The 18,529-nt window shown below is 52.8% G+C and overlaps 1 protein-coding gene across 1 annotated transcript in view; it reads right to left on the minus strand.

Moving 5' to 3' along the window:
• Positions 1 to 16,223, minus strand: part of LOC140404689 (calpain-5-like) — a 92,323-nt gene extending 76,100 nt beyond the window's left edge. Inside the window, 1 exon segment of the mRNA XM_072493350.1 lies at positions 16,103 to 16,223. The gene's annotated coding sequence lies outside the window, so the exon portion shown is untranslated.
• Positions 16,224 to 18,529: the final 2,306 nt, after the last annotated feature.

Below are 18,529 nucleotides of genomic sequence, written 5' to 3' on the forward strand. Positions count from 1 at the left end.
GTCAGTATTTACAGGGGGTCCCCGGGGAGTGTGTCAGTATTTACAGGGGGGTCCCCGGGGAGTGTGTCAGTATTTACAGGGGGTCCCCGGAGAGTGTGTCAGTATTTACAGGGGGTCCCCGGGGAGTGTGTCAGTAATTACAGGGGGTCCCCGGGGAGCGTGTCAGTATTTACAGGGGGTCCCCGGGGAGTGTGTCAGTATTTACAGGGGGTCCCCGGGGAGTGTGTCAGTATTTACAGGGGGTCCCCGGGGAGTGTGTCAGTATTTACAGGGGGTCCCGGGAAGTGTATCAGTATTTACAGGGGGTCCCCGGAGAGTGTGTCAGTATTTACAGGGGTTCCCCGGGGAGTGTGTCAGTATTTACAGGGGGTCCCCGGGGAGTGTGTCAGTATTTACAGGGGGTCTCCGGAGAGTGTGTCAGTATTTACAGGGGGGTCCCCGGGGAGTGTGTCAGTATTTACAGGGGTTCCCCGAGGAGTGCGTCAGTATTTACAGGGGGTCCCTGGCGTGTGTGTCAGTATTTACAGGGGGGTCCGCTGGGAGTGTGTCAGTATTTACAGGGGGTCCCCGGAGAGTGTGTCAGTATTTACAGGGGGTCCCCGGGGAGTGTGTCAAGAATTACAGGGGGTCCCCGGGGAGTGTGTCAGTATTTACAGGGGGTCCCCGGGGAGTGTGTCAGTATTTACAGGGGGTCCCCGGGGAGTGTGTCAGTATTTACAGGGGGTCCCGGGGAGTGTATCAGTATTTACAGGGGGTCCCCGGAGAGTGTGTCAGTATTTACAGGGGTTCCCCGGAGAGTGTGTCAGTATTTACAGGGGGTCCCCGGGGAGTGTGTCAGTATTTACAGGGGGTCTCCGGAGAGTGTGTCAGTATTTACAGGGGGGTCCCCGGGGAGTGTGTCAGTATTTACAGGGGTTCCCCGGGGAGTGCGTCAGTATTTACAGGGGGTCCCCGGGGTGTGTGTCAGTATTTACAGGGGGGTCCCCGGGGAGTGTGTCAGTATTTACAGGGGGTCCCCGGGGAGAGTGTCGGTATTTACAGGGGAGCCCCCGGGGAGTGTGTCAGTATTTACAGGGGTTCCCCGGGGAGTGTGTCAGTATTTACAGGGGGTCCCCGGGGAGTGTCTCAGTATTTACAGGGGGACCCGGGGAGTGTGTCAGTATTTACAGGGGAGTCCCCGGGGAGTGTGTCAGTATTTACAGGGGGTCCCCGGGGAGTGTGTCAGTATTTACAGGGGAGTCCCCGGGGAGTGTGTCAGTATTTACAGGGGAGTCCCCGGGGAGTGTGTCAGTATTTACAGGGGATCCCCGGGGGAGTGTGTCAGTATTTACAGGGGGTCCCCGGGGAGTGTGTCAGTATTTACACGGTGTCCCCAGGGAGTGTGTCTGTGTTTACAGGGGGTCCCCGGGGAGTGTGCCAGTATTTACAGGGGGTCCCTGGGGAAGTGGGTCAGTATTTCCAGGGGGGGTCCCGGGGAGTGTGTCAGTATTTACAGGGGGGTCCCGGGGAGTGTGTCAGTATTTACAGGGGGTCCCCGGGGAGTGTGTCAGTATTTACAGGGAGACCCCGGGGAGTGTGTCAGTATTTACAAGGGGTCCCCGGGGAGTGTGTCAGTATTTACAGGGGGTCCCCGGGGAGTTTGTCAGTGTTTACAGGGGAGTCCCCGGGGAGTGTGTCAGTATTTACAGGGGGGTCCCCGGGGAGTGAGTCAGTGTTTACAGGGGAGTCCCCGGGGAGTGTGTCAGTATTTACAGGGGGGTCCCCGGGGAGTGTGTCAGTGTTTACAGGGGAGTCCCCGGGGAGTTTGTCAGTGTTTACAGGGGTGTCCCCGGGGAGTGTGTCAGTATTTACAGGGGTCCCCGGGGAGTGTGTCAGTATTTACAGGGAGACCCCGGGGAGTGTGTCAGTATTTACAGGGGGTCTCTGGGGAGTGTGTCAGTATTTACAGGGGGTCCCCGGGGACTGTGTCAGTATTTACAGGGGGTCCCCGGGGAGTGTGTCAATATTTACAGGGGGTCCCCGGGGAGTGTGTCAGTATTTACAGGGGGTCCCCGGGGAGTGTGTCAGTATTTACAGGGGGTCCCCGGGGAGTGTGTCAGTATTTACATGGGGTCCCCGGGGAGTGTGTCAGTATTTACAGGGGGTCCACGGGGAGTGTGTCAGTATCTACAGGGGGTCCCCGGGGAGTGTGTCAGTATTTACAAGGGGTCCCCGGGGAGTGTGTCAGTATTTACAGGGGGTCCCCGGAGAGTGTGTCAGTATTTACAGGGGGTCCCCGGGGAGTGTGTCAGTAATTACAGGGGGTCCCCGGGGAGTGTGTCAGTATTTACAGGGGGTCCCCGGGGAGTGTGTCAGTATTTACAGGGGGTCCCCAGGGAGTGTGTCAGTATTTACAGGGGGTCCCCGGGGAGTGTGTCAGTATTTACAGGGGGTCCCGGGGAGTGTATCAGTATTTACAGGGGGTCCCCGGAGAGGGTGTCAGTATTTACAGGGGGTCCCCGGGGAGTGTGTCAGTATTTACAGGGGGGACCCCGGGGAGTGTGTCAGTATTTACAGGGGGTCTCCGGAGAGTGTGTCAGTATTTACAGGGGGGTCCCCGGGGAGTGTGTCAGTATTTACAGGGGTTCCCAGGGGAGTGTGTCAGTATTTACAGGGGGTCCCCGGGGAGTGCGTCAGTATTTACAGGGGGTCTCCGGAGAGTGTGTCAGTATTTACAGGGGGGTCCCCGGGGAGTGTGTCAGTATTTACAGGGGTTCCCCGGGGAGTGCGTCAGTATTTACAGGGGGTCCCCGGGGTGTGTGTCAGTATTTACAGGGGGGTCCGCTGGGAGTGTGTCAGTATTTACAGGAGGTCCCCGGGGAGTGTGACAGTATTTACAGGGGGTCCCCGGGGAGTGTGTCAGTATTTACAGGGGGTCCCCGGGGAGTGTGTCAGTATTTACAGGGGGTCCCCGGGGAGTGTCTCAGTATTTACAGGGGGACCCGGGGAGTGTGTCAGTATTTACAGGGGAGTCACCGGGGAGTGTGTCAGTATTTACAGTGGAGTCCCCGGGGAGTGTGTCAGCATTTACAGGGGAGTCCCCGGGGTGTGTGTCAGTATTTACAGGGGGTCCCCGGGGAGTGTGTCAGTATTTACACGGTGTCCCCAGGAAGCGTGTCTGTGTTTACAGGGGGTCCCCGGGGAGTGTGCCAGTATTTACAGGGGGTCCCTGGGGAAGTGTGTCAGTATTTACAGGGGAGTCCCCGGGGAGTGTGCCAGTATTTACAGGGGGTCCCTGGGGAAGTGTGTCAGTATTTCCAGGGGGGGTCGCGGGGCGTGTGTCAGTATTTACAGGGGGTCCCCGGGGAGTGTGTCAGTATTTACAGGGAGACCCCGGGGAGTGTGTCAGTATTTACAGGGGGTCCCCGGGGAGTGTGTCAGTATTTACAGGGGCTCCCTGGGGAGTTTGTCAGTGTTTACAGGGGAGTCCCCGGGGAGTGTGTCAGTATTTACAGGGGGGTCCCCGGGGAGTGTGTCAGTGTTTACAGGGGAGTCCCCAGGGAGTGTGTCAGTATTTACAGGGGGGTCCCCGGGGAGTGTGTCAGTGTTTACAGGGGAGTCCACGGGGAGTTTGTCAGTGTTTACAGGGGTGTCCCCGGGGAGTGTGTCAGTATTTACAGGGGGTCCCGGGGAGTGTGTCAGTATTTACAGGGGGTCCCCGGGGAGTGTGTCAGTATTTACAGGGAGACCCCGGGGAGTGTGTCAGTATTTACAGGGGGTCTCTGGGGAGTGTGTCAGTATTTACAGGGGGTCCCGGGGAGTGTGTCAGTATTTACAGGGGGTCCCCGGGGAGTGTGTCAGTATTTACAGGGAGACCCCGGGGAGTGTGTCAGTATTTACAGGGGGTCTCTGGGGAGTGTGTCAATATTTACAGGGGGTCTCCGGAGGAGTGTGTCAGTATTTACAGGGGTGTTCCCGGGGAGTGTGTCAGTATTTACAGGCGAGTCCCGAGGAGTGTGTCAGTATTTACAGGGGGTCCCGGGGAGTGTGTCAGTATTTACAGGGGGTCCCCGGGGAGTGTGTCAGTATTTACAGGGAGACCCCGGGGAGTGTGTCAGTATTTACAGGGGGTCTCTGGGGAGTGTGTCAGTATTTACAGGGGGTCCCGGGGAGTGTGTCAGTATTTACAAGGGGTCCCCGGGGAATGTGTCAGTATTTACAGGGAGACCCCGGGGAGTGTGTCAGTATTTACAGGGGGTCTCTGGGGAGTGTGTCAGTATTTACAGGGGTTCCCCGGAGGAGTGTGTCAGTATTTACAGGGGGGTCCGCTGGGAGTGTGTCAGTATTTACAGGAGGTCCCCGGGGAGTGTGTCAGTATTTACAGGGGTTCCCCGGGGAGTGTGTCAGTATTTACAGGGGGTCCCCGGGGAGTGTGTCAGTATTTACAGGGGGTCCCCGGGGGAGTGTGTCAGTATTTACAGGGGGTCCCCGGGGGAGTGTGTCAGTATTTACAGGGGGTCCCCGGGGAGTGTGTCAGTATTTACAGGGGGGTCCCGGGGGGAGTGAGTCAGTATTTACAGGGGGTCCCCGGGGAGTGTGTCAGTATTTACAGGGGGTCCCCGGGGAAGTGTGTCAGTATTTCCAGGGGGGGTCCCGGGGAGTGTGTCAGTGTTTACAGGGGAGTCCCCAGGGAGTTTGTCAGTGTTTACAGGGGAGTCCCCGGGGAGTTTGTCAGTGTTTACAGGGGTGTCCCCGGGGAGTGTGTCAGTATTTACAGGGGGTCTCCGGGGAGTGTGTCAGTATTTACAGGCGAGTCCCGGGGAGTGTGTCAGTATTTACAGGGGGTCCCGGGGAGTGTGTCAGTATTTACAGGGAGACCCCGGGGAGTGTGTCAGTATTTACAGGGGGTCTCTGGGGAGTGTGTCAGTATTTACAGGGGGTCCCGGGGAGTGTGTCAGTATTTACAGGGGGTCCCCGGGGAGTGTGTCAGTATTTACAAGGGGTCCCGGGGAGTGTGTCAGTATTTACAGGGGGTCCCGGGGAGTGTGTCAGTATTTACAGGGGGTCTGCGGGGAGTGTGTCAGTATTTACAGGGAGACCCCGGGGAGTGTGTCAGTATTTACAGGGGGTCTCTGGGGAGTGTGTCAGTATTTACAGGGGGGGTCTCCGGGGGAGTGTGTCAGTATTTACAGGGAGACCCCGGGGAGTGTGTCAGTATTTACAGGGGGTCTCTGGGGAGTGTGTCAGTATTTACAGGGGGTCCCCGGGGAGTGTGTCAGTATTTACATGGGGTCCCCGGGGAGTGTGTCAGTATTTACAGGGGGTCCCCGGGGAGTGTGTCAATATTTACAGGGGGTCCCCGGGGAGTGTGTCAGTATTTACAGGGGGTCCCGGGGAGTGTGTCAGTATTTACAGGGGGTCCCCGGGGAGTGTGTCAGTATTTACAAGGGGTCCCGGGGTGTGTGTCAGTATTTACAGGGGGTCCCGGGGAGTTTGTCAGTATTTACAGGGGGTCCCCGGGGAGTGTGTCAGTATTTACAGGGAGACCCCGGGGAGTGTGTCAGTATTTACAGGGGGTCCCCGGGGAGTTTGTCAATATTTACAGGGGGTCCCCGGGGAGTGTGTCAGTATTTACAGGGGGGTCCCCGGGGAATTCATTACCGCAGGAAGTAGTTGATGCTAAAACATTGGATATATTCAAGAGGCGGCTGGATATAGCACTTGGAGAGAAAGGGATCAAAGTTTATGGGGATAAAACAGGATTAGGCTATCGAGTTGGATGATCAGCCATGATGGTGATGAATGGCGGAGCAGGCTCGAAGGGCCTAAAGGCCTCCTCCTGCTCCTATCTTCTATGTATCTGTGTATGTATGTAACGGAGATACTGGACAACATCACGGAGGACTTTCTTCCAAAATATCCATTCCTCTTGCAGCTTGGTCCTCTCTCACCAAATCTCCAACCTCAAGCCAGGAATGGGCAAATCCCCAAAGGTTAATTTGGTTGTAGATCCCGTTCCGCTGTGTCTTATACAGGAAGGTGTTTCCAGATGTCCTGATTGAAGGCAAGAGACTGCGAAAGGGTTTCAGGACCCCCGCCCCGCCCTGTTCTCGCTCTGGGGGGAGGGTTCCAAGGTGGGTGGGATCGAGAAGGAAAGTCAGGCACCTTTCAATAAAAGGGGATTGGTGGTGTCCAGTAGATTAGCGGAGTGGGGATTGAAATGGGAATTAGGAGGCGATTACATTTTGGTGAGGATGGGGTTGGGGCAGATGTGGCGGGAACTGGATTTGAAGGATATTGGATGAGTCGGTGGGGTTGAGCGATATGGAGGGATTGACGGATATGGGAGGGATTGAGGGAGGATACGGGAGGTTGAGGGATATGGAGGGGTTGAGGGACACCGAGCGGTTGAGGGACACCGAGGGGTTGAGGGACACCGAGGGGTTGAGGGACACCGAGGGATTGAGGGACACCGAGGGATTGAGGGACACCGAGGGGTTGAGGGACACCGAGGGGTTGAGGGACACCGAGGAGTTGAGGGACTCAAAGGGATATGGAGGAGTTGAGAGATACGGACGGACTGAAGGATACGGGAATGTTGAGGGATATGAAGGGGTTGGGGATACGGAGGGGATGAGGGTTATGGATGGATGGAGCGAAATGGAGGAGTTGAGGTGAAGGATTGAGGGATACAGAAAGCGTTGAGACAGGTTCAGGGGTTGAGAGATGTTTAGGGCTGAGGGATATTTAGGGGTTGAGGGATATGGAGAGATTGAGGGATATGGAGGGGTTGAGTGATATTCAGTGGTTGTGGATATGGAGGGGTTGAGGGATATGGAGGGGTTGAGGGATATGGAGGGGTTGAGTGATATTCAGTGGTTGTGGATATGGAGGGGTTGAGGGATATGGAGGGGTTGAGTGATATTCAGTGGTTGTGGATATGGAGGGGTTGAGTGATATTTAGGGTTGAGGGATATGGAGGGATTGAGTGATATTTAAGGGTTGAGGGATATAGAGGGGGTGTGTGATATTTAGGGGTTCAGGGATATGGATGGGTTGAGTGATATTTAGGGGTTGAGGGATTGGAGGGGTTGAGTGATATTTAGGGGTGTAGGGGTTAAGTGATATTTAGGGGTTGAGGTATATGGAGGGATTGAGTGATATTTAGGGGTTGAGGAATATGGAGTGATTGAGGGGAAGGAGGAGTTCTGGGATATGGAGGAGTTGATTGATATTTTGGAGTTTTGAGTTGAGTGATATTTCAGGGTTGAAGGATATGGAGGGATATGGAGGGGTTGAGGGGTATTTAGGGGTTGAGGGACATGGTGGGATTGGGGGGAAATGGCGGGGTTGAGGGATATGGAGGATGTTGAGGGATATGGGGGGGTTGAGGGATATGGAGGGGTTGAGAGATATGGAGGGGTTGAGGGATATGGAGGGGTTGTGGGAAATGGAAGGGTTGAGGGATATGGGGGGTTGAGGGATATGGGGGATTGAGGGATATGGAGGGGTTGAGGGATGTGGAGGGGTTGAGGGATGTGGAGGGGTTGTGGGATATGGAGGGGTTGAGGGATATGGAGGGATTGAGGGATATGGAGGGGTTGAGGGATATGGAGGGGTTGAGGGATATGGAGGGATTTAGGCATATTTCAGGGTTCAGGGATATGGAGGGGTTGAGGGATATGGAAGGATTGGGGGATATGGAGGGGTTGGGGTATATGGAGGGGTTGAGGTATATTGAGGGGTTCGGAATATGGAGGGATTGAGTGATATTCGGGTTGAGGGTTATTCAGGAGTTGAGAGTTATTCAGGGGTTGAGGGATATTTAGGGGTTGAGGAGTGTGGTGGTGCTGAGGGATATAGAGGGGCTGTGGGATATGGAGAGGTTGAGAGATATGGAGGGGTTGAGGGATATGGAGGGATTGGGGGGTTATGGCGGGGTTGAGGGATATGGAGGATGTTGAGGGATATGGAGGGGTTGAGGGATAAGGAGTGGTTGAGAGATATGGAGGGGTTGAGGGATATGGAGGGGTTGTGGGAAATGGGGGGTTGAGGGATATGGGGGATTGAGGGATATGGAAGGGTTGAGGGATATGGAGGGGTTGTGGGATATGGAGAGGTTGAGGGATATGGAGGGGTTGAGAGATATGGAGGGGTTGAGGGATATGGAGGGGTTGAGGGATATTGAGGATGATGAGGGATATGGAGGGGTTGAGGGATACGGAGGGGTTGAGGGATATGGAGGGGTTGAGGGATATGGAGGGGTTGAGGGATATAGAGGGGTTGAGGGATATGGAGGGGTTGAGGGATACGGAGGGGTTGAGGGAAATGGAGGGATTGAGGGATATGGAGGGGTTGAGAGATACGGAGGGGTTGAGGGATATGGAGGGGTTGAGGGATATGGAGGGGTTGAGGGATATGGAGGGGTTGAGGGATGCGGAGGGGTTGAGGGATACGGAGGGGTTGAGGGATATTGAGGGGTTGAGAGATACGGAGGGGTTGAGGGATATGGAAGGGTTGTGGGATATGGAGGGGTTGAGGGATATGGAGGGATTGAGGAATATTCAGGGTTGTGGGTTAATCAGAGGTTGAGGGTTATTCAGGGGTTGAGGGTTATTCAGGGGTTGAGGGATATGGAGGGGTTGACAGATGTTTAGAGGTTGAGGGATATGAATGAAAATGAAAATCGCTTATTGTCACAAGTAGGCTTCAAATGACGTAACTGTGAAAAGCCCCTAGTCGCCACATTCTGGCGCCTGGTACGGGATATGGAGTGATTGAGGGGGAAGGAGGGGTTCTGGATTATGAGGGATTGATGGATATTTTGGAGTTGATGGATATTCAAGGGCTGAAGGATATTTTGGGGTTGAGAGATTGAGGAATATGGAGGGTTGAGGGATATGGAGGAATTGAGTGATATGGAGCTGTTGAGGTATACTGAGGGGTTGTGGAATATGGAGTGGTTGAGGGATATGGAGGGATAGCGGGTTATGGAGGGGTTGAGGGATATGGAGGGTTTGAGGGATATGGAGGGATTTAGGCATATTTCACGGTTGCGAGGGGTTGAGCAATTTGGAGGGGTGTAGCGATTTAGAGGGATTGAAGGATTTGGAGGGGTTGAGGAATATGGAGGGGTTTAGGCACCTGCAAAGGTTGAGGGATATTGAGGAATTGAGGGATATGGAGTTGTTGAGGGATTGGAGGGGTTGAGGGATTGGAGGGGTTGAGGGATATGGAAGGATTGGGGGATATGGAGGGGTTGGGGTATATGGAGGGGTTGGGGTATATGGAGGGGTTGGGGTATATGGAGGGGTTGGGGTATATGGAGGGATTGAGGGATATTCGGGTTGAGGGTTATTCAGGAGTTGAGAGTTATTCAGGGGTTGAGGGATATCTAGGGGTTGAGGGATGTGGTGGTGCTGAGGGATATAGAGGGGTTGTGGGATATGGAGGGGTTGAGAGATATGGAGGGGTTGAGGGATATGGAGGGATTGGGGGGATATGGCGGGGTTGAGGGATATGGAGGATGTTGAGGGATATGGAGGATGTTGAGGGATGTGGAGGGGTTGAGAGATATGGAGGTGTTGAGGGATATGGAGGGGTTGTGGGAAATGGAAGGGTTCAGGGATATGGGGGGTTGAGGGATATGGGGGATTGAAGGATATGGAGGGGTTGAGCGATATGGAGGGGTTGAGGGATATGGAGGGGTTGTGGGATATGGAGGGGTTGAGGGATATGGAGGGGTTGAGGGATATGGAGGGGTTGAGGGATATGGAGGGGTTGAGGGATATGGAGGGTTTGAGGGATATGGAGGGGTTGAGGGATATGGAGGGGTTGAGGGATATGGAGGGGTTGAGGGATATGGAGGATGATGAGGGATATGGAGGGGTTGAGGGATGCGGAGGGTTTGAGGGATATGGAGGGGTTGAGAGATATGGAGGGGTTGAGGGATATGGAGGGGTTGAGGGAAATGGAGGGGTTGAGGGATATGGAGGGGTTGAGAGATATGGAAGGGTTGAGGGATATGGAGGGGTTGAGGGAAATGGAGGGATTGAGGGATATGGAGGGGTTGAGAGATATGGAGGGGTTGAGAGATATGGAGGATGATGAGGGATATGGAGGATGACAAGGGATATGGAGGGGTTGTGGGATACGGAGGGGTTGAGGGATATGGAGGGGTTGAGAGATATGGAATGGTTGAGGGATATGGAGGGGTTGAGGGATATGGAGGGGTTGAGGGATATGGAGGGGTTGAGGAATATGGAAGTGTTGAGGCATATAGATGGGCTGAGGGATATGGAGGGATTGAGGGATATGGAGGGGTTGAGGGATATGGAGGGGTTGAGGGATATGGAGGGGTTGAGGGATATGGAGGGGTTGAGGGAAATGGAGGGATTGAGGGATATGGAGGGGTTGAGAGATACGGAGGGGTTGAGGGATATGGAGGGGTTGAGGGATATGGAGGGGTTGAGGGATATGGAGGGGTGAAGGGATATGGAGGGCTTGAGGGATATGGAGGGGTTGAGGGATATTGAGGGGTTGAGAGATACAGAGGGGTTGAGGGATATGGAGGGGTAGTGGGATATGGAGGGGTTGAGGGATATGGAGGGATTGAGGAAAATTCAGGGTTGTGGGTTAATCAGAGGTTGAGGGTTATTCAGGGGTTGAGGGTTATTCAGGGGTTGAGGGATATGGAGGGGTTGACAGATGATTAGAGGTTGAGGGATATGAATGAAAATGAAAATCGCTTATTGTCACAAGTAGGCTTCAAATGACGTTACTGTGAAAAGCCCCTAGTCGCCACATTCTGCGTCTGTCCGGGGAGGCTGGTACGGGATATGGAGTGATTGAGGGGGAAGTAGGGGTTCTGGATTATGAGGGATTGATGGCTATTTTGGAGTTGATGGATATTCAGGGGCTGAAGGATATTTTGGGGTTGAGAGATTGAGGAATATGGAGGGTTGAGGGATATGGAGGAATTGAGTGATATGGAGCTGTTGAGGTATACTAAGGGGTTGTGGAATATGGAGTGGTTGAGGGATATGGAGGGATTGCGGGATATGGAGGGGTTGAGGGATATGGAGGGATAGAGGATATGGAGGGTTGAGGGATATGGAGGGGTTGAGGGATATGGAGGCGTTGAGGGATATGGAGGGATTTAGGCATATTTCACGGTTGCGTGCTATGGAGGGGTTGAGCAATTTGGAGGGGTGTAGCGATTTAGAGGGATTGAAGGATTTGGAGGGGTTGAGGAAAATGGAGGGGTTGAGGCATCTGGAAAGGTTGAGGGATATTGAGGAATTGAGGGATACGGAGGGATTGAGGGATATGGAGCGGTTGAGAGATACGGAGGGGTTGAGGGATATGGAGGGGTTGTGGGATATGGAGGGGTTGAGGGATATGGAGGCGTTGAGGGATACGGTGGGGTTGAGGGATACGGAGGGGTTGAGGGATATGGAGGGGTTGAGAGATATGGAGGGGTTGAGGGATATGGAGGGGTTGAGGGATATGTAGGGGTTGTGGGATATGGAGGGGTTGCGGGATATGGAGGGATTGAGGATAATTCAGGGGTTGTGGGTTAATCAGAGGTTGAGGGTTATTCAGGGGTTGAGGGTTATTCAGGGGTTGAGGGATATGGAGGGGTTGACAGATGATTAGAGGTTGAGGGATATGAATGAAAATGAAAATCGCTTATTGTCACAAGTAGGCTTCAAATGACGTTACTGTGAAAAGCCCCTAGTCGCCACATTCTGCGTCTGTCCGGGGAGGCTGGTACGGGATATGGAGTGATTGAGGGGGAAGTAGGGGTTCTGGATTATGAGGGATTGATGGCTATTTTGGAGTTGATGGATATTCAGGGGCTGAAGGATATTTTGGGGTTGAGAGATTGAGGAATATGGAGGGTTGAGGGATATGGAGGAATTGAGTGATATGGAGCTGTTGAGGTATACTAAGGGGTTGTGGAATATGGAGTGGTTGAGGGATATGGAGGGATTGCGGGATATGGAGGGGTTGAGGGATATGGAGGGATAGAGGATATGGAGGGTTGAGGGATATGGAGGGGTTGAGGGATATGGAGGCGTTGAGGGATATGGAGGGATTTCGGCATATTTCACGGTTGCGTGCTATGGAGGGGTTGAGCAATTTGGAGGGGTGTAGCGATTTAGAGGGATTGAAGGATTTGGAGGGGTTGAGGAAAATGGAGGGGTTGAGGCATCTGGAAAGGTTGAGGGATATTGAGGAATTGAGGGATACGGAGGGATTGAGGGATATGGAGCGGTTGAGAGATACGGAGGGGTTGAGGGATATGGAGGGGTTGTGGGATATGGAGGGGTTGAGGGATATGGAGGCGTTGAGGGATACGGTGGGGTTGAGGGATACGGAGGGGTTGAGGGATATGGAGGGGTTGAGAGATATGGAGGGGTTGAGGGATATGGAGGGGTTGAGGGATATGTAGGGGTTGTGGGATATGGAGGGGTTGCGGGATATGGAGGGATTGAGGATAATTCAGGGGTTGTGGGTTAATCAGAGGTTGAGGGTTATTCAGGGGTTGAGGGTTATTCAGGGGTTGAGGGATATGGAGGGGTTGACAGATGTTTAGAGGTTGAGGGATATGAATGAAAATGAAAATCGCTTATTGTCACAAGTAGGCTTCAAATGACGTAACTGTGAAAAGCCCCTAGTCGCCACATTCTGGCGCCTGTCCGGGGAGACTGGTATGGGATATGGAGTGATTGAGGGGGAAGGAGGAGTTCTGGAATATGAGGGGTTGATGGATATTTTGGAGTTGATGGATATTCAGGGGCTGAAGGATATTTTGGGGTTGAGAGATTGAGGAATATGGAGGGTTGAGGGATATGGAGGAATTGAGTGATATGGAGCTGTTGAGGTATACTGAGGGGTTGTGGGATATGGAGTGGTTGAGGGATATGGAGGGGTTGCGGGATATGGAGGGGTTGAGGGATATGGAGGGATAGAGGATATGGAGGGGTTGAGGGATATGGAATGATTGAGGGATATGGAGGGATTTAGGCATATTTCACGGTTGCGTGCTATGGAGGGGTTGAGCAATTTGGAGGGGTGTAGCCATTTAGAGGGATTGAGGGATTTGGAGGGGTTGAGGAACATGGATTGGTTGAGGGATCTGGAAAGCTTGAGGAATATTGAGGAATTGAGGGATACGGAGGGGTTGAAGGATATGGAGGGGTTGAAGAATGTGATCGGGTTGAGGAATATGGAGGGATTGAGGGATATTGAGGAATTGAGGGATATGGCGTGATTGAAGGATATGGAGGGGTTGAGAGATATGGAGGGGTTGAGGAATATGGAGCGATTGAGGGATATTGAGGAATTGACGGATATGGAGTGATTGAGGGATATTGAGGAATTGACAGATATGGAGGGGGTGAGGGATATGGAGGGGTTGAGGGATCACCTTGTTGAACCTCACGGTCCTTTTCTGAAAACAATAGCATTGGGTTGGGCGAAATCAAACCTGTAGAACGAGGAGTTTGGTGTTCAAAGACAGTTCTCATACCTGCAACCCCACAGCTCCCCAAACTGGCTTCAGTGTTGTTACAGGGAAGCATGTGTGACGATGCAATGACATTTCTACGCTGCCCCGTCAGGAGTCGCATTCTTGTGATAGTTTTTAGTGAGGGGACAACCGCAACTTGCATAGTCAGTGTCGGAATGCAGAAAACGTTTTAATTTGCATAAGGCATGCTCCCAAACAGCAATGTGATAAAGATCAGGGTAATCTGTCTCAGTCATCTTGATTTGAGGGATAGACATTGATAAGGGCACCGTGGACCTCCCGTACTCCAGTTTGAACTGGCACTTGGCAATCATTACATCTACCTGTTGCACAGACTCCGGGTGCTCCAGTTTCCTCCACAGTCCAAAGATGTGCTGGTTAGGTGGGGTTACAGGGAGTGGGCCTAGGTAGGGCACTTTTTCAGTGAGTCGGTGCACTCAATGGGCCGAATGGCCTCCTTCAGCACTGTAGGAATTCTATAGGCCTAAAAACCCTCAGCTTGACCTCTCATCGGAAAGACCGCGCGCCCAACAGTCCGGCACTCCCTCAGCGCTGCACTGGACGCTGCAGCCCAGATTTTGCGCTCGAACCTCTGGGGTGGGACCTCAGCCTTAAAACGTTCTGACTCAAGAGGCGGGCGTGCCACCCACTGAGCCAAACCTCACAAAGTGCCACAGCAAAGTCGAATGCCCTCGGGAAGGGCGTACTGGCGCCAATTATTTGTGGTCTACTTTAATGATGTGGATGCAAAGATAAGACTACACTGGAGCGAAATGTGTGGATGGTACAAAGGCAGGTTGGAATCTGCAAAGGGACACGGATTGGTTAAGTGAATGGGCAGAAGATGGGCAGAGGGCGGGTACAATGTAGCACAGTGGTTAGCACTGTGGCTTCACAGCGCCAGGGTCCCAGGTTCGATTCCCGGCTTGGGTCACTGTCTGTGCGGGGTCTGCACGTTCTCCCCGTGTCTGCGTGGGTTTCCTCCGGGTGCTCCGGTTTCCTCCCACAGTCCAAAGATGTGCAGGTTAGGCGGATTGGACATGATAAATTGCCCTTAAGTGTCGAAAAGGTTCGGAGAGTTTATTGGGTTAGGGGGGGATAGGTTGGAAGTGAGGGCTTAAGTGGGTCGGTGCAGACTCGATGGGCCGAATGGCCTCCTTCTGCACTGTATGTTCTATGCAGGGAATTGTGTATTTTGCCAGGAGGAATAGACAAATGGTGACTTCAGAATAAAGAGGTATGTGGGTGTCGTCGTGCAAGATGCACAGAAAGTTAGCTTGTCGGTACAGCAAGCAACCAGAGGGGCAAATCTTCATTGGAAAGGGGGATGGAGCGGAAAAGTGGGAAGTCTTGTCACAATTATACAGGGTATTGGTGAGCCCCGACCTAGACTACTGTGCTCAAGTTTGGCCTCCTTACGCAGTGAGCGATATACGTTCATTGGAAGCATTTCAGAGAAGGGCTGATTCCTGGGATGACGGGGGGGGGGGGGGGGGGGGTTGCTTTATGAGGATGAGTTGAGCAGGTTGGGTCAATGCTCACTGGAGTTTGGCAAGAGGGGAGGTGAACTTATTGAAACTTACTGAGGGGTAGGTACTGAGAGGGTGCTTCCCCTTAGCGGGGGTGGGGGGGGGGGGGGAGAGATCTAGAACTGGGGGCCACAGTTTCAATAGAAGAGGTCTCTCGTTTAAATTGGAGATTAGGAGGGGGGAGGTGGAATTTCGTCTCCCAGGGAGCCGTGATGCTCTCCCACAGAGAGCAGTGGAGATTGGAGTTTTGATTGACGAGGGAGACAATGGTTATGCAGGGTGCGGGTGGCAGTCAGGTATTTAAAGTAAAATAATTTTTATTGTCACTAGTCGGCTTACATTACCGCTGCAATGACGTTACTGTGAAAATCCCCTCGTCGCCACATTCCGGCGCCTGTTCGGGTCCACAGAGGGAGAATTCAGAATGTCCAATTCACCCAACAGCACGTCTTTTGGGGACTTGTGGGAGGAATCCGGAGCACCCGGAGGAAACCCGCGCCGAGACGGGGGAGAGCGTGTAGACTCCGCACAGACAGTGACCCAACCTGGGAATCGAACCCGGGCGCTGTGAAGCAAGTGCTAACCACCGTGCTACCCACAATCAGACCATGGACTGGAGGAGCAGCCTCGAGAGAGAGAGCCAAATGAGCCTCGTTTTCTCGCTCTCTGTCTCTCGGAGGGTTTTAATTGATCACATTGTCTGTTCCAACAGGGCCAGCAACCTGGCCGTTAGTCCGATTAGCTCGCTTGCTGCCATGGGTATCAGAATCGCTGTCAGTGAGTCAATTCCTGCTCACTCCTTCCGCAAACCTTTCTGACGCTCCCTTTCAAAACTTTTTTAAAGTGTTTAAAAGACAGTGAGTTATTCGTAACTTGGGGACGGGGCTGTGGCGGGGGAGGGCAAGGCGCTTCCAAACCTGAATACCTCCGTTAAAAGGTAAACAATCAGGTTTGACCCACTTTAATTTGAACCGTCTGCCACTTCGGCCAAATCCCCTCTCAAGGATTTTCTTAACCTTAAAATGATTTCAAATCCGGGCCGCACTGAGAGACTGACCTGCCAGGCACCCCAAGCTCTCCCCCTCTCAAACCGGGGACGGTGACCTGCTCCCTCTGTCGCTCCCTCTGGTGCAATCCTCGGTCACCGTGCTTGTGAAACGAGTGTGGGGCAGACTGAATCGGAGCCAAGCGGGCTCTCGGACCAATCGGCTGCGACTTCCTGGGTTGTTTCAAACATCTCAGGTTGAATTCCAGCCAACCCACACACTCGCAGAAATGGTTAACCCTTTAAAAACACCCTCACTCAGTTGCCCAATTGGCCTCAATCGTTTCCACAGCTATCGGGATAACCAAGATTCAATCCACCTCAGCCGTAGAAACACTCAAAGACTCTGCTACCACCACCTCTTTAGGGCGGCCCGGTAGCACAGTGGTTAGCACAATTGTTTCACAGCTCCAGGGGCCCAGGTTCGATTCCAGCTTGGGTCGCTGTCTGTGCGGAGTCTGCACATCCTCCCCGTGTGTGCGTGGGTTTCCTCCGGGTGCTCCGGTTTCCTCCCACAGTCCAAAGATGTGCAGGTTAGGTGGATTGGCCGTGATAAATTGCCCTTTGTGTCCAAAATTGCCCTTAGTGTTGGGTGGGGTTACTGGGTTATGGGGATAGGGTGGAGGTATGGGGATAGGGTGGAGGTGTGGGCTTGGGTAGGGTGCTCTTTCCAAGAGCCGGTGCGGACTCGATGGGCCGAATGGCCTCCTTCTGCACTGTAAATCCTATGAAAAAAAAAAAGTGGTTTGCACAATTGCTTCACAGCTCCAGGGTCCCGGGTTCGATTCCCGGCTTGGGTCACTGTCTGTGCGGAGTCTGCACGTCCTCCCCGTGTCTGCGTGGGTTTCCTCCGGGAGCTCCGGTTTCCTCCCACAAGTCCCTCGTTAGGTGAATTGGACATTCTGAATTCTCCCTCCGTGTACCCGAACAGGCGCCGGAGTGTGGCGACGAGGGGATTTTCACAGTAACTTCATTGCAGTGTTAATGTAAGCCTACTTGTGACACTAATGAAGATTATTCTTATTACTCAGGAAGAGTTCCACAACAGTCAGGAAAATATTTCCTTCGTCGCCGTTTAAAATTACCAACACCATTTTGTTTCTGTACAATGAGGCCTGTACACGGACTCGGGTCACTGGTTTTCCCGTGCAGACAGTTGTCTCCAATCAAGTGTTGAAAGCTGACACGCTCCAAGGTCCAGGGCTACGCGCTGAGGGACGCACTCAAGTTTGGGGCAGCCGTCGCAGAGGTACTTTCAGCCTTGGGAAGGCTGTGACGTAGTGGAATTGTCACTGGGCAAGCAATCTAAAGACCCAGGATAATGATCTGTGGATCCGGGTTCCAATCCCACCATGGCAGGTGGTGGCGTTTGAGTTCAATAAAAATCGGGAATCGGAAGCCTGATGACCATTGGTCGGCTAATTATTGCCCATTTTAAAATATTAATAATAATAATCTTGTGTCACAAGTTGGCTTACATTAACACTGCAATGAAGTTACCGTGAAAAACCCCTAGATTGGGAAAGACGCCTGCTATCCTTACCTGGTTTGGGTTACGTCAGCACGATATCACAGTGGTTAGCACTCGCCAGGGACCTGGGTTCAATTCCGGCCTTGGGTCTGTGTGGAGTTTGCACTTTCTCCCAGTGTCTGCTTGCGTGGGTTTCCCCCTCGCAGTCCAAAGATGTGCAGGTTAGGTGGACTGGCCATGCTGAATTGCCCCTTAAGTGTCCAAGGATGTGAAGATTAGGTGGGGCTGCGGAGAGTGGGCCTGGGGCAGTCTTTCGGAGGGTGGGTGCAGACTCAATGGGCCAAATGGCTTCCTTCTGCGCTGTAGGAATTCTATGGGTCGGCTCTGGAACGGCCTCGCCGGGGGAAGCCCGAGTTAATAGAGGGGCTGAAACCTGTGCAGAAAACTGAGCCCCTGCTCGGCCACGGAACTTCCATTGTGAATATCAAAAATATTCGTAATATATTGGGGACACGTCACAGTGCAACAGGTCGTCGCGATAAAGAGTTGTGATCGAATGCATTTTCCGCAACATTCAGGCTACCTTTCCGCACACTGGAATGTATATGGCAAGCTTCAAGAATATTAGATTTGTCCTGTGGCCCCGGAGTGGATTGCGCTGTATGGTGAAAAGATTAATTTTGTTGCACTTCTGCAAGCTCCAATTCATAATTTTTGGAATGTACTTGATTCATAAAATTTATAAAAGAATGTCTGTGGTGAAAATAATCTGGAGAGGTGAGTTCAAATCCCATCACCGCAACTGGGGGAATTTCGATTCAGTCAATTGCCCGAATTGGAAATAATAAGTCAGCTTCAGTAATGCCTGAATCGGAAATAAGTTAGCTTCAGTAATGGTGACTATGGAACTATGCAATTGCTATTTAAAAAAAACACACCCAGTTCACGAATGATTTTTAATTGCTTGC

Source organism: Scyliorhinus torazame, chromosome 31 (assembly GCF_047496885.1).
Source record: "Scyliorhinus torazame isolate Kashiwa2021f chromosome 31, sScyTor2.1, whole genome shotgun sequence".
Taxonomy (NCBI): domain Eukaryota; kingdom Metazoa; phylum Chordata; class Chondrichthyes; order Carcharhiniformes; family Scyliorhinidae; genus Scyliorhinus; species Scyliorhinus torazame.